Source organism: Drosophila santomea, chromosome 3L, assembly GCF_016746245.2.
Source record: "Drosophila santomea strain STO CAGO 1482 chromosome 3L, Prin_Dsan_1.1, whole genome shotgun sequence".
Taxonomy (NCBI): Eukaryota; Metazoa; Arthropoda; class Insecta; order Diptera; family Drosophilidae; genus Drosophila; species Drosophila santomea.
This window is the reverse complement of record NC_053018.2, coordinates 10,453,703-10,468,891: the sequence shown is the minus strand read 5'-3', so window position 1 is coordinate 10,468,891 and position 15,189 is coordinate 10,453,703. Positions and strand designations below refer to the sequence as shown.

Below are 15,189 nucleotides of genomic sequence, written 5' to 3'. Positions count from 1 at the left end.
GTTAAAGGTAGAAAGTTGTGTTCTTTTGCAGCCTTTCTTGTTTTGGTTGTGTTTTTTTTTCGTTTTTTTTTTTATTATTTTTCAGCCAGCTTCTCGTTCTTAACCTTTCCTCGGGCCATGTCTGCAGCAGCTCATCAAGGGCAGCTGGAATCTTTTGCACTCGCATCGGCACCTCCAATTCCAGTTTCAAGTCGCAGGTTGCAGGTAAAAGCAAATTGAGATGCAACTCGGTTTTGGTGCCACAAAACGTTTAATTTTGCTTTTATTGCACTTGCACGATTTGTCCAAATTATTCACCGATTGCTTCTGCTCCTTTCTTTCATTTTATTTGGCTCTCAGTTTTTTTTTTTTTTTTATGATTTCTATGCAGTATTGCTTTAAAGACTTCCAAATGTAGATCAAAGTATAATTTTAGCTTGAAAGTCTTTTTATACCAAATGCTATACATAAAAAACACATTTCCTAAGTGTTTACGACTTTACCTATTTTAAAAAACTCGTTTTTATTTTTTAAAGCCCAACATAAATACACAAAAATATAGATTGAATAAGGCGTAATCTTTACCATGGCAAATCAGGGTCATAAACAATAATATTTAATTCCGCGCCGTCATAATCAGACTAGTTCTGGCTGCATTCAACAGGCTTTTGGTTTTTATGGGCTCCTTGGCATTTCACAAAATGAAAAATCATTACCGATTATGCAAATAAAAGTTGACTTTTTTTTCCATTTCATTTGGTTGTGGAAGGGGGGTGGTGACAAATGCAAAATGTTTGTCGCTCGTGCCGTGGCCCATAAAACCATAAAACCCTCTTGCGATCGATCAAGTTTAAAGTGGAACTATTCGCGTTACTTAGATACATAGATAGCTGCAGATTTGTATCTGCAATGCCAGCGAAGGAGTTGCTGTAATCGAAACTGTTTTGCATATTTATAAGCCTTTTTCTATATGGCTGCGATCTGTTTCTCTGTCCAGTTTATGTTAATTGCATGGGGTCTATGAAATTAATACTTTTTATCGCTTGCTCAATCGCCGCGAACTTGTAGCTCACATGTTAGCTGTAAATTAAGTTGACAACTTGGCGCTGCCGCTGACTTGGCTTAAATAAAACTGAAAAAGAAAAAAAAAAACTGGCTCTAAGCCACAATTGAAATTGGCTTGGAAAATCAATTGAAAGTGTCCAAGGAATAAGTGTTACGAAATAATATGCATAAATCTGTCTGAAACTTGAGGAAAATATTCTTAAGTGAGTTCTGAGGTAATGCATAAATGCTGTAAAATAATTGATTCGTTTTTTAATGATGTACGTACGTAATGTATTTATCAATTTTAAATTTGTATAATTCCCATGTTTTGGGGATTAGAATTTTTAATTTATGAAATTAAAAGTCTTATAATATTATTTCCCTGGGAAAGCACTACATTATGTATCCGCCACCATGTCGATGGAAATGTGCTGAAAATTTGTAGCCCGACTTGGGCTTTATTTTCCCATTGAAGTCGCAGCTGGGGCCGCTCACAAAAGAGGGGGTACCCATCAATGTCCATCAATTGCACATACGGGCAGCGATATCCATGGGCTATAGTCGAGTATCCGAGTATATAGACTGTCCGTCAGTTGGGTCTTCGTACACTTTACTACGCAAATAGCCGTGGCTATTCAAACGTCAAAAGCAAAGCCACTGCCATTAGCTTTGGACTTGGTTTGTCCGCTGGTTTCGCCAATGTTTGTCTACGCCTCACTGCCTACACACTAAAGACAAGTCCCCCCATTCCCTCCATTTCAGTGCCAGCACCAGTACCAGTACCAGTACCAGTGCCAGTGCCAATGGCCCGCTGTCTTCTCTATTATTTAGCAAATATTTAGAATATTTGAGCAACAGCTAACGGCGACCGAGCGGCCACTTGACCACTTGGGCTACTGCACGCGCTTCGGCAAACAAATCATGTTTTTCAAAGGGGATGAGCAGGTGGGTTGGGATTTCGAGGGAGCCATGGAGCATTGAGCCAACTGCATGTCAAAGTTTTCCGTCGGATCTAGCTGGCAGCGTGTGTGAGCCAAACTTTCTATAAATATGGACATGACTTTGGCTAGTTTCAGCCAGCAATATCAGCGTCATCGTGCACTGAGGGCGAACAAAATAGATTTGCTGCCAAAGAATTTGCAAAGGTTTTTAAACCAATAAATAGGTATTTCAATAAGGTATTACAGATTTTAAAAACAAATGTATCTAGTAGATTTATCATAAATACTATGTTTCATTTTGTATAAAAATATATATTTTTCCCGATTTTTGTCGATCTTGATTATGCAACACTGTAACTTTTCGCCAAGTGTGGCCATCATCATTATCAACATCATGGACACATCGGCATGATTGCGGTCGTTAAAGCCACCTGCTGTCTGGTATGTTGCGTCTAGCTGCCGTATTTTGGCCTTTAACCTTTTCGTCTTTCGTCTCGTTTTAATTTCCTTTTTTTTTCGTTTATTTTTTTGGCCAGGCCAAAAGCTCAGGCTTGTAGCGTTTTAATGCGCGCTGAGCTGGCCATCTGCATATTGGCCAGTAACGGCTGGGAGTTTTTGGGCTTGGATTGGGACGGGCCAAAAAGCCGATGCGCTGAGCAGACTGTTGTTAACAAGCTTGTTAATAAATTACCAACAAAATAGCCATAAAATGTGCCAGGCATAAATCATGGCGCGCAATCTGTTCCTCCGCATACATAAATAAATAATAGCAAGTGTGGACACAGCAACGAGACAACGAGACAACGAGACAACGAGACAACGCGACAACCCGACCAGGCAAAATTAGCGACAAGAAATACTATATAAATAAATTCGAAATTGAAATTGATAGCGAAAATCAACAAAGACCAACAGCAAAAACAAAAGGTACAATACACAAGCAAAAAAACAAAAATACAAGAAATCTAAGCGTAGCACACAGAAATTATGAAAACTAAATAAATTCAAATGAATCAAAACGAATGGGTTAAAGCTACAACGGCAGCTGCATAAATCAACTCAATTAGCGAGGTATTATAAGTTGATCACAGAATCGAAAATAAATGGTAGCCAGAAGTCACAAGGAGTTGTCTCGCCATTTGTGAATTGGCAAGAAATTAATTTGAATGAGTGCAAAATGTGCAAAAAGTCTAAAGATTTCTGTATATACAAATTTATGTTAATAGATATAACGGATGAAAATGCAGATTTGTACCCCGATTGCCTAATTTATACACATAAAAATGACTAATTCTAAAGTACTTTTTATTATGGATTATAAATGTTACGAGTTCCTAATTATACCTGTACAATAATTGCAGCCTAATGAAACATGTCATAATAGCTGAACGAGCTTAAAGAAGTGTATACTTCGGCCAGGTGGTAAAACATCGAATGCAGACGTTAAGAAGAGCCCCAGAAGGCATATAATACGATCATTATTGTGTGCTGCTTTGGGTTTTTGGCTCAATTTGATGGTTGCGGCTCATTTCGTGTCATAAAAAAGCATTTTCAACACATTTTTTTAACGACAAGTGCCGGGCAACAGCAACAATGGTGAATGTGGCCAACATTTGCAGCTTTTTGTGGCCCAAAGGCGTTGGCGTTTGCCATGGCAACTGCAGCTATAAAGATCGGTACATAATGAACAAATTATAATAATGATATGGGGGGGCATACACATATGTCACATACAAACGATCCCCGGCAATTCAAATGTCACACAGTCAACGCTTTTATTTAGCCAAATATGATGGGATCTCATGCTTATACTATAGTATATTATTACTATTGGGTATATCTGATTGGGCTAGTTGGTTGTGCTTAAATTAGTGGAAATCGCTTTGAATTTATAATGCGCGATGTGAGGCAACCGAGACATACACAAAACAGACGCCATGTCATGTCAGATCATTAAGAAAATATGGTCAAAAATGTTTCAATTAAAATCAGAAGAGGAGAACTCAAAAAAAAAAAAAACGAAACAAGCAGCACAACTCAAACTGAAAGGAAACTCACAATCAGAAATTGTAGGCGGACAAGTTTTGTTTCTGTTTCTATTTCATTTCATTTCATTTAGTTTTTTTTTCGATTTTGCTATAAATTGTGTAGGCTACTTTACTGTCAAGTCATTAACAGCAACAACAATAGCGATCGCACGGCGGCAAGTGAATCATTAGGAACAAAAGCCAAGGGTATAAACTACATAGAATGTGAATTTCTGAATAGCTTTTTGTGGGTTTTTATTGCCGCTGATCCCACCTCCTTTCCGAATTGAACTGTTGGAAAATTTGTTCCACAACTTTCTATCATAAACATTTTTCATTTGGCATATTTTTATAGCGTGTCGTTAATTAGTTGACTTAAATATAAAATATATAAAAAGAGTTTCTGTTAATTTGAATATCATGTATTTTAATTAATGTGAGCTTTTATTGCATTTTGGATTTGGCCACCAGTGTAGTGTTTGAATAACGCCCAGTTCATGATTCCAGAATTTTCTCTGGTATAAGCTGATATAGCTAGGAGGTATATTTCCTATGAAATCACATACAAATGTAGATATAACCACCCATAAAATCGATCTATAAGTTGATATAGCTAGGTGGTATAATTCGTATTAAATCACATACAAATGTAGGTATAACCACCCATAAAATCGATCTGAAAAACCCACTTAAAAAACTCTTAATATACCTTTAAGCTTGGGTATCATTAGACGCGGTAAAAGTCGCGTTGGCCCGACTTCGTTCAAGGTTAATGCTGTAATTGACTTATCAACCCACTCGTTTTATTTTTCATTTTTTTTATTAAGTCTCAACTAGCTGGCTAGCGATTTTATAAGCGCTGTTAAAACCGCTTAAGTCAAAGCTGATAACTATTTTATTTAGCTTATTTCGCACATGGTTTTACAGCAGCGGCTAAAACCGCCGAAAAGTCTGATCATCGCGCGGTTTAAACCGCCTAAAATTCTCCAAAAACTTTTTGTTTGACTTGGTTTTTTTCGTTTGCGTTTTCGTTTTTCGATTTTTTAGTTTTTTCGATTTTTTGGCTCGTCATGCCCCAATGGCTTGTGTCGGGGCATCCGACACCCACAACGTTTGCCGGCTGGCCATAATGGAAAAATAAATCTTCGATATTGTTGGTACAGTAACAACGCGGCAGAAGTTAAGAGCCGTGTAGCTCCCAAAAAGCCAAAGCAACAAAGCTGGCTGAGAACGCCGAGCTTGAAAAGGCGTTAGATTCGTTGCGGGCGCGCGCGTTCGTCGCTTTTTTTTTCCCTCATCTCCCTTTTTATTTTTTTTTACCCCGTTCTTTTTTTTCACTTGCTCACATCAAAGCCTGAAAAGCCGCTAAGCAAAATGCCCACACTTGGCCAACAGCACAACATAACAAATGCCTAATTGTCTTGGCGGCACTCGTAAAACCTACAAAATTATTACGGCTTTGCAGCCGAGAGAAGACGTTGAAGAATACAAAAAATTCCGAAAAAAAAAAATACAGCACAAAAGTACACACATAACAGAGGAAAACGCGCCACTTCACATGTTCTGACCAGGCCGAAAGCCGCTCAGAAAACAAAAAAAAGTGACAAAAGTGCCAAAGGGTAAACTAATGACAGTTTAATTTACTCCCATTGCGATGAAGTGTAACGACTCTCAAAACTCAATTAGGCCTAGGCCATTCACTCGATCTCTACTTTGCGATTAATGCGTACCAGAGGTCATTGAAATAGTGCCAGTCAAGGAGGTTGTTGTGCACTAAAGGGTTTAAATTATATCTATATAAATAGAAAGAATATATTTTAAATGCTCTCAATGGATTAAGGTAGTATAAAAATGTATTTAAGTTATTACTGTTCAAAGTGTCACATGTCAGGTTTGTCCAGCTTAACTTTTTTCTCTTACTTGATATCAAATTTGGTCACCTTTTTCCTGTTGGCATCTATTTCATAGTATCACTCTTGGTATTCCGTAAGATAATCTCTATTAAGACTGCTATCATTTTCCCCCCAGCTGTAAGTGTCTCAGGTAGTATTTGGCACTTTGGCCAAATGCCGCTCTAATGCTCCGATGGTCTACATATACACATAAAGGTGTATGTGGTCCGGTTTGGAGTCTCCCTCTGCGGAGGCAGGTGCAATCGTATGTATGTATGGCACTGTGGGATGGGTCATGACTTAAAAACGCATAATTTCCGGGCTTTATGAGCCGCTCTATTGGTATCTGCCTGCGGCCATCTCTCTCTGTCTCAATTAATTCGCCTAGTTTATGTTTATGACATTGGCTCTACGCATATTTCTGGGTCATAATTTATGATAAGCGCGGTTGTAATGGGTTGGCAAACTCCTTTTCGGAGTGCCGCATTCTTTATTATAATGAACTTTTACGCAGTGCGTATATCTCATAGATACAAAACTGCATAAAGGTTAGTCCTACCTTCTCTACCCTTCCCCTTGTTTTTTTTCGTATGAATTAATGTTATTAGCCTCGTAATTTTGTTGAATATTATTGCATTCATGTTTCGTAGGCGCTGGGCCTAATGAGTTTTTCGCTCTGCACCGCATCTTCTTCTGCGGCCTACAAAAAAAAAAAAAACAAAAAGGAAAACAAAAATTGCCGTGTTTGGGTTGTTGTTCTTGAAATTTATGCATTGCCATTGTTTTCTCTGGCCAAAGTTGTTTTGCCGGTGGGCGGTTGTTTCAGCAGTATAGTTTCCGCTGCGGTTGCCCCCAGTTGGCCGCCTTTGGCCGCCTTTAGTTGGCCCAACTTGGGGCTTCACAACGCCCATCACACAGTTTGTCAATTGTGTGGGTTGCCTGGACAAAGTGCCACAAGTCTCAGTTTTGGCCCAAGGAAGCTGGCACGTCTTAAGGATGCCCCTCGGCGGCAAACGGGGCTAATTGGGCTGCGGCGAGCAGTCGAGATACAGTTTAAGATGCGCTGCGGAGTGGGAGATAGTATCTTAAGCAGTTAAAGATACTGCTGGGTAGGAAATATGAAAAGGAATACACATTTTGTAGAAATAATGTGGATTTTGAAATGAAAAGGGCAGATAAATATACTCTTTCGTGACCTTAGAAAAAACATATAGTTTGAAAGCAATTTAAAGGAAATTAAAGTGTTCTGTTTATGAATACTAGAAGTGATAATTACAAGCTTTCTAAATTATTTCTCATACATCTCAGCTTCAAATCTCGTAGTATGTACTTCAAAACCTTTAAAGATTTGGAAAGGAACACCCTTTCACAACGGCCAGGCTTGGAAAGATAAAACCACGAGATATGAGGGTTCCCATTTAGGCCAAAGATGCCCTTTCCCAACGATCCCTAACTATCCTTTCACTATCCATCAACCGTCAGAGTTTGGAGTTAAACCGCAAAGCAACGGCAATCCATCAATCGACCGAAACTTGTCATGCTCCAATTTGGAATGCTTTTCAATGGCACCTTTTTAAGCAGCGCAGGGAAATTCAATTCAATTAGAAGACAAAGGGCCACAGATACGATCCGCTTGGCATTCTAACTGAATAGCATTCACCTGTCCGCCGAAATAACTTCACACACATACATACCGAAATTAAAAAAAAAAAAAACTAAAATAAGGAAGATACCCTAACCACCGGCAGCTGTCAATATGTGTTGGCGCCAAACGAGAATGCTACGAGAATTCGTTGTGTAGTCAAAGTCGAAGTCAGAGATCCATGGCCATCCATTAAATGCCTACCGTCAAATCATAATTCATTTTTCCCCTGTCTGGTTTAGGGTTCTCCCCCCCCGCCCATCCAAACTACCAGATATTCCTCAGCTATTAGGCACCGGCCACTCCTAGACACGCAGCCTCGGGGCACAGACCATAAAGCCATTTTTCCACAGTATCTCTCACACACACACAGCACAGGTGAGGAGGGTAAGCAAGTGGCAGGTGAGCTGGATGGTTACTGGTTACTGGTTACAGGTTACAGGTACTAGTGGTTACTATTCCTCTTCGATGCTGCGGCAATCTGGGCTTGGGAATTTGCACCTTGCACTGAGCGGATCCTCACTTATTCGGTTGCATAGCCCGCGGCGCTGGGAAAATACAGGAACAAAAAAAAAAGAAGAGTAGAAAAGAAACGAGCTCTCGAGTTCATTGATACTCTGTGGCACAGCTCAGGTGCTCAATCAAATGCAATTAACGGCGACTAGAAAGGAGTGGGGTTTTAGCCAATAGCAGAACGGAAGTTCGGCCCTCTGACTCGATGTTGTTGCTATTGAAGTGTCAGCTTGGCTTAGTCACTCGATGGGCTCTAGGTCAGAAAAAAATATAACTTCAGCTAGAAAAATATCTCAAAATTAGAAAGCGAAAGCAATTTTATGTTAAAGACCAAAAGACAATTAGCATAAAACAAGATTGGATCAATTCAAATTTAAAATCAATCCACAAAGCCTTTGCCATTACTGGCTGATTGTCATTTAATGAAGCTGAGAATATTTGCAATTAAATGGTTTAGTGCTCAAGCATAAAATCTAGAAAACCGTTAATATGAATCATCGAATCAATCAACGTTGTCGTTTCTAGTATACAAAGTGCAGTGACGGCCAATCAGATTGAAACAGATATAGCTAGAGCAACTTTGTCGTGTTTGCCAAATGCCAAAATCAAAATTAAAAAAAAAAAAAGTAAAAAAGTATAGTATAGCGTAGTGAAAAACGAGAGAAAAAGAGGTATAAACACACAAATGCCAAAACTTTATTAGCCCGTTGACGCAAATTAACGGCGACCGCTTCCATTTCGCATTTCAAAGCGTCAAATCGCTGATGTGGTGCCGAGTGGTGCGGGAATGGTGGAGCTACTACGGCGGTGCGGTGGTGCAGTGGTGGTTGGGTGGTGCAGTGGTGGTGCTCCGCCATCGGACCAGTTCGCTGCCAGCAAAATAATTTGTAAATGTCAGAGCATTTTGACAGTTTGCGGTGATGTTTTTCAAATTACAATTTACAACAGCAACGACAAACAACAAGCATGCGGCAAAAAGTTAAGCCAAAAAAAAAAATAAATATACATATATAAAATGATCCGGAGATTTTGTGCATTTCAGCTTTTTTCGGCAACTTTTCGCATGCTTTCTTTTGGGGGCAAGGGTTTTTTATTTTAATTCCACCAAACATAGAAATGCTGCTGGGTATGGCAAAGTTTATGTAGCCTATGTTTTAATTAAACGACAATTTTTTGTTGCACACCCAAATCCCGATGAAAGTCAACTCCTATGGATTATTTACACCAAAATGTTCATAAATAATCAAAGGGGAAAAAATACAACTCTATTACTGCCGGGGCTTTACAGCGAAACCAAATCTCGTAGGTCAACTTTTATTTATATTTTATGATCAGATACTCCCCAGTTCCTCGCCAGGATGCATGGATTTTTTTTCATAGTTTTAAACAAAACGCCGAACTGTTAACGACGCGCAGGCCCATAACTCGGGTCATAAATTTGATGTTTGATTTTCATGGCCCGGGCCGGTCAACAACTTGGGAAAAACTTTAAGCTTCAACTTCGGGCGGAGTTGTGCTCTTTAACGACTGGGCAGATGGCTAATCTGTTAATCTGTTAATGCGAGAAGAGCGCGCTGAGTAGTAGTGAGTGAAAGGTAAGCCACACTTTCACCCGATCTAAAAAGAGTCGCAACTTGTCGGGCTTTTAATTTAATTAGCCAAGCAGCTTGTGACCCAAAACTAATCAAACCTGGTTTACTCGGGGTGTGGTCGTCGTTCGGTCAGCTTGCAAAGGAGAACAAAAACTATAGGTATGTACTATGTATACTATACACTAGACTTGCCCAGAGGGGGGGATCAAAATGAACTTCCAGGTGGATTGGGGGCAAAGAAGGTAGCGGCAGAGAAGGGTTCTTGGCAAATGGCAAACAAATGCGATAATAGTTGGCAAACTCGGTGGATAGACGGCCAGCAAAAACCTACAGCACAACAACAATGAAATTGAAGAAAATTACACTAAATTGGCTTCAATTATTGTATTAATTTGGGTTCCGTGTTGCTTTCCGGCTTATCCCTTTTGGCCCGTTTTTCCTGACTCTTTTTTTTTATTTTGTATGGTCTTTCTACTCTACTCTATAAGTAGTCTCGCCAGTGTGGCCCCGATCTGCAAGCAAACATTTTGCTTTTCTAACTTGACGCTGGCATCTTGATGAGCCACTTCTTCGTTTCCCCTTAGTTGACTTAGTTGAGTTATTCCAAGGCGAAATTATATTAGACAGTTCGCAAAAGGTTGCAATGTGTTTGCTGCTGCTGTTGCAGAATCGAAAAATGCCAGTGAGTGACATTGAAAAGGGATATTGTCACATCTTATTTAGTTGTTCTCATTTTCTCAAAGAAAAAGAGAAATATTTTATATATTAAAGAATATAATAACGTTTGTAAAGTAGTATATCCACATAATCATTTGCAACATTTAACTCGCTTATTTTTCCCTCTGTATTGCAGTTGTTGCAGTCGAGCAGGAAGCCTGGTCTTGACTTGGCCAAGAGGAAACTGGCGATTATAGTTCGTAAGCCTGTAGATGCGAGTATGTGACTTTCTGGAGCCAAGTCGTATTTTTTTCTTTGCAGAAATAAGAGAGGCAGCCGGAAGAACTTCATTGCTTGTCATCTGCTAGGAGTATGTTTTTCTTACTCCACCCTTTTGGTTTTCCTGCAGGTAAATGTTTTTCTACTTTGCTGATTAATCCTATGTGCATATAATTAATTAAATTTTTAGTTCTACAAAACAAAAGATCACAGGTAATTTATTCTGACATAATAATTTGAATAAAATGTGGCTTTAAAAGCTTCCTTAAGAATTCCCTAATAATACTTTTTATTATACATATATTTTTTTTGTTTGTCTATAATTTTCTAAATATTACTTTGAATGCAAAACACTCTTCCCCGCATAAGAAGATTTTTTTCTCGACCAAACTTGTACTAAAAATCCACAACTCACCAAAAAATTGCAGGCCCAAAAATTCTTTGGTCATCACACAGACACTCGGTGGCACAAACACAAGCACTCAAGTACACTGCCGGAAAATGTATAAGTTAATTTTGGGGAACATCTAATATTCTCTGCAACTCAGAACGTTGGCGCACAGAAAAAACACATAGATGGTGATAAAGTTATTACAAGTTAGGAGAAGAACGTAGGACACGTGGGCGGTCACGAGTTCGTTTCCCAGAAGAATCGCTTCCATTCGATTCTCCGGAGAATTGCTGGCTAACTGTTCTTTTGGGGCAACCCGAGCGGCTTCAAAGCCGAATAGCGAATGCGGCAATTGGCAACTGGCGGCTAAAAAAGCCACTCGCACCGCAGCAACAATCGCAACGTCGGCGTCGACGGCAACTTTTGGTAGGCAGAAAAAAAACCTCGTATAATCGCACATATAGATATATATGTGTATGCATTTGCCCTCTCCCTCTGACCCCATATGCACCTCTCTTTCTTCGGACTGCAACTGTGTGTGTATGTGTGTTTGCGAAATGCATTTCTGCAGCAGCTGCAGTCAACATGTTGCTGGTGTGCTTTTGTGGCTTTGTAGCCCACCACAAGTCCGAGAACCCACCACACTCGATTGTAGTATTTGTATCCGTGTGTTTTTGTATCTGTGAGTTTCGCACAGTATCTGTGTATCTGTGTGTGGGCTTGCACGTGTTTCGCCAAAGGATTACCACTGAGAACCTAGAATCCGAAGCTCAGCTGTTGTTGTTGGCCAAGTGCACTGAACAAAATATGACACCATATGATAAATGATTTGATTATTTTGCATTTCCAATTGATTATAGATACATATATGTATGTATATAATAAAATATTTAAAAGATTTTTTGTTTGTAAATTATGACCCTACGACTTTACCGTTTGCATAACAAAATGCCAGTTTAATTAATTTTTTCTCTCTGTTATGAGTACCGTCGGGTTTTTATTACAAGGCCTTGACAGAAGTGAACACTTTTAATCGGATTGATAAGAAAATGGCCGAAAATAGACTGCATTTGTTTCCAGTGTAATGTTGGCCGTGTTGCTTTTGCCGTTTGTGGGCTTGTCGCCTGACTGACATTTCCTTTTGATGCGCCTACGTGCCCGCTTTGGCATATGCATTAGTTGGCCCCCAGAGGGGCGGTCGAAGGGAGCGGAAGCGGGGGCGGGGCAACTCCAATGATCGAACGTGACATTTTAGCCCCACACAACACAACATACAACAGACGACTCAACGCAGAACTCAGAAGGCCCAGAACACTTGGCTCAAAACTCAAAAGTCTTGCGCATGACGCAGCTGGCGGAAAAGGGGCAAAAAAAAGGGAAAAGTGGGCGAAAAACAAACGACTTGAGTGAGTTTTTCCCGCCTTGAGTCTGTATATTCTCACAGTCAATTGCATTGTTTTTGTTCAGCCGCTAATTGTGGGTGTTGTTCTTGTTTCGGTGATGCAACCATTAGGCGCACAATTTGCGCGGCTATCATGGCTGCAAATGCATGTCAGATGAGTCTATCAAGGTGCAATATTGAAATTAACATAATGAAAATTATAACTATAATCGAAACCCGGCACCTGTTATTAGTAACTTCTAGTGGATTCAAATTAAATTATCAATTACTTGCTTTACTTTGTATGTATTGTATAGTTGTATTTCTCAAAAGCCATTAAATTGCTTAGAACCTTGCTTGTTAGAGATTCTTCTAACAAGACCTTAATTGCTCTTATTGCACAGCAGGCAAGATCACATCCCAAATAATCCTCAATGACTGACATCTCCTGAGGAGCAGGAAGACGCCCTCTCACCTGGAAAAAAAAGGAAAAAAAAAAGCCGAGCTAATTACGATGCACACACCTCGGGTCACAAAGGCAACACTTGCTGTGCCCTTTTATCTTTATGACATAATCTCTGCGCCCAGATGACCGCAAAGTACGGCTAGGAATTCTATTCTTCGCCGCTCATCGTTGGGCATTTCGATTCTTTTCCCACTAATCAACAGGGATTTTCCCTCAACTCAGCGGCAATTTATGGACAACGAGGGGCGCAAGCACATGTTCCATTCGGATGCGAACAAAGAGACAGATGCAGATACACAGATACGGATCGGGTTTTTAGGGATCGCTGCGTATTTATTACATCACAGTCAGTCAGAAGGTGGAAAGAGTGAAAGAGGAAGCAAGAGGCAACAAAAACGAAATGAAACGAAAAGAACAGAAGGGGTGAAGCAACAGCAGCAGGAATCACAGAACTCTGCTGTTCGACGGTTGAAAACCGAAAGTGCCATGAGGTAGTAGTAGCCTATAGACCTACATAAAGCAGGGTCACCCGATAACAACAGGATAAACGATGAGAAGGGGGCATTGTTTCGCTTTCATTCAGACTCGCAATCGGAATCGCTTTGAGATTCAGATTCAGATTCAGATTCATTTACGTTCAGATACCGATTCCAAGCCCAGGCACAATCCCGATCCCCCGAGAAAGGAAGCCAAAGGCGACCAGCAATAAATCAAAGACATAAAGTTGAATGCACCGGGGCAAAAAGGGAAAAAAGGCAGCAAAGAGGCTAAGGCGGATGCAAAGTCGTCACCAGCTCGTTGGGAACCTGAAGACGCGAACCTTGAGAACCTTCAACTCGACTCGTAGTGGTCGTGGTCCTACCTCAATGAGGGATCTTCAGCCACAAATCTGAATGGGGATAACAAAAAAATTAAAAAAAAAAATAAAAAACAGAAATCAAAAAGGAAGCAAGACCATGTGACGTTTGTTTTGAGAAAACGTCAGCTGAGCGATAAGGGAGCTCTTGGCAATCTGGGGTTACTTTTTGCCGAAAGGGTTCTTCTTTGGACATTGCTTTTATTTTTGGAGAGCAGGGCGACGGGGGAAAAAAATTGCATAATTTGCTTAAGGAAACTTTTCCAATTTATAAATGACAAACACAAAAAGCGAGCATAATGAGGAAAACTTGGAAGTGAACGGCGTTTTTCCCTCGCCCCGCGCAACAGCTTTTCATCTAAAAAGACATTTTCTTGTTTTTTCTAATTAAAGTGCCTGGAGATTTGCATAAAAGAAGGGCTACCGAGGAGTCGTCGTTGAGCGGAAAAAAGGAGCAAACGTTTAAGCATTAATCAAAAAATCAGCTGAAAATTAAAAACGAATCCCAAAGATGCGGGGGTAAAAGGAGTGGCAAAAAGGAGTGGGTAAAAGTGGCAAACAGCAAAAGGTACGATAGCAAAGCAAAAGGATAAAAGTGTGCTGATGAAGCGATGGTTAAAAGTCCGAGGCAAAAAGTACGCAAAAAGAAAGGATTGTCTGGCGCTTCTGGGTTCTTTTACAAACTGGTAGTTGGGGTTGAACAGTGGGTGGTGGTACTTAAAGTTGGTAAGAACAGATTTAAGAATAGGCACATAAGAGTATTTACCACTAATGGCAAAAGTTTTAAGCCGAAAAACACGGATTATTTGTATGCTTTCTTTGCCAACAAAGTTTTTCGGGATAAGCTCCACTAATTAAACGCAGAAAGGATATTAAACAAATAGATTTCCATTATTTTTTGTCAGCAACTGAAAACCCAACTGGAGTTTGGGAAAGTTTCAATTAATTTTGTGCCTCTCCTACATGAGTTTCTCAATTTGGGTCACCTTTTGGCCACATGTATCCCCACAAGCATTGCCTGCGAAAGATGCAGATACAGATATATGTATATATGGGATGCAGCAACGCCCAGACACGTGTAAGCCGTATTTTACCCCCTCGAGAATCGCCTTTATAAATATATATATATATTTATATATACGTACAGGTGTATGTGTATGTGTGTACATGAAAACACATTTCACTTGCTATTATTTGGGTTGGTTTTTGTTGCTGCCGCTGCTGTTTGTGTACGAAAATTTTTCGTTGTCTTCTTATTTTCGGTTGTTTTTAATGATGAGACTGGGAGTGGGTTTTTCGGTTCCCGTCAGTCCAGTTCTGAATCAACAGCGATGAAGCTGCCAATCTGCACTTCAGTGCACTCCATGGCCTACCCTCCTCCCCCCACATTTTTTCCACCCAAGTCAACCGCAGCAACACTGTGAGAAATATTCCATATTAGAGCTTCAAAGAATTATATTTTAATTCTGATATTTTTTGATACTAATAGTGTATGTGCAATTGAAACTGCTTTTAAGGGAGCTTTT

The 15,189-nt window shown here is 39.9% G+C and overlaps 1 long non-coding RNA gene across 1 annotated transcript in view; it reads left to right on the top strand.

Moving 5' to 3' along the window:
• Positions 1–10,739, top strand: part of LOC120449424 — a 36,239-nt gene extending 25,500 nt beyond the window's left edge. Inside the window, exons 4-5 of the long non-coding RNA XR_005616194.1 lie at positions 10,487–10,550; positions 10,612–10,739. This is a non-coding gene — a long non-coding RNA (uncharacterized LOC120449424). The remainder of the gene's footprint in view (positions 1–10,486; positions 10,551–10,611) is intronic.
• The last annotated feature ends 4,450 nt before the right edge of the window (positions 10,740–15,189 follow it).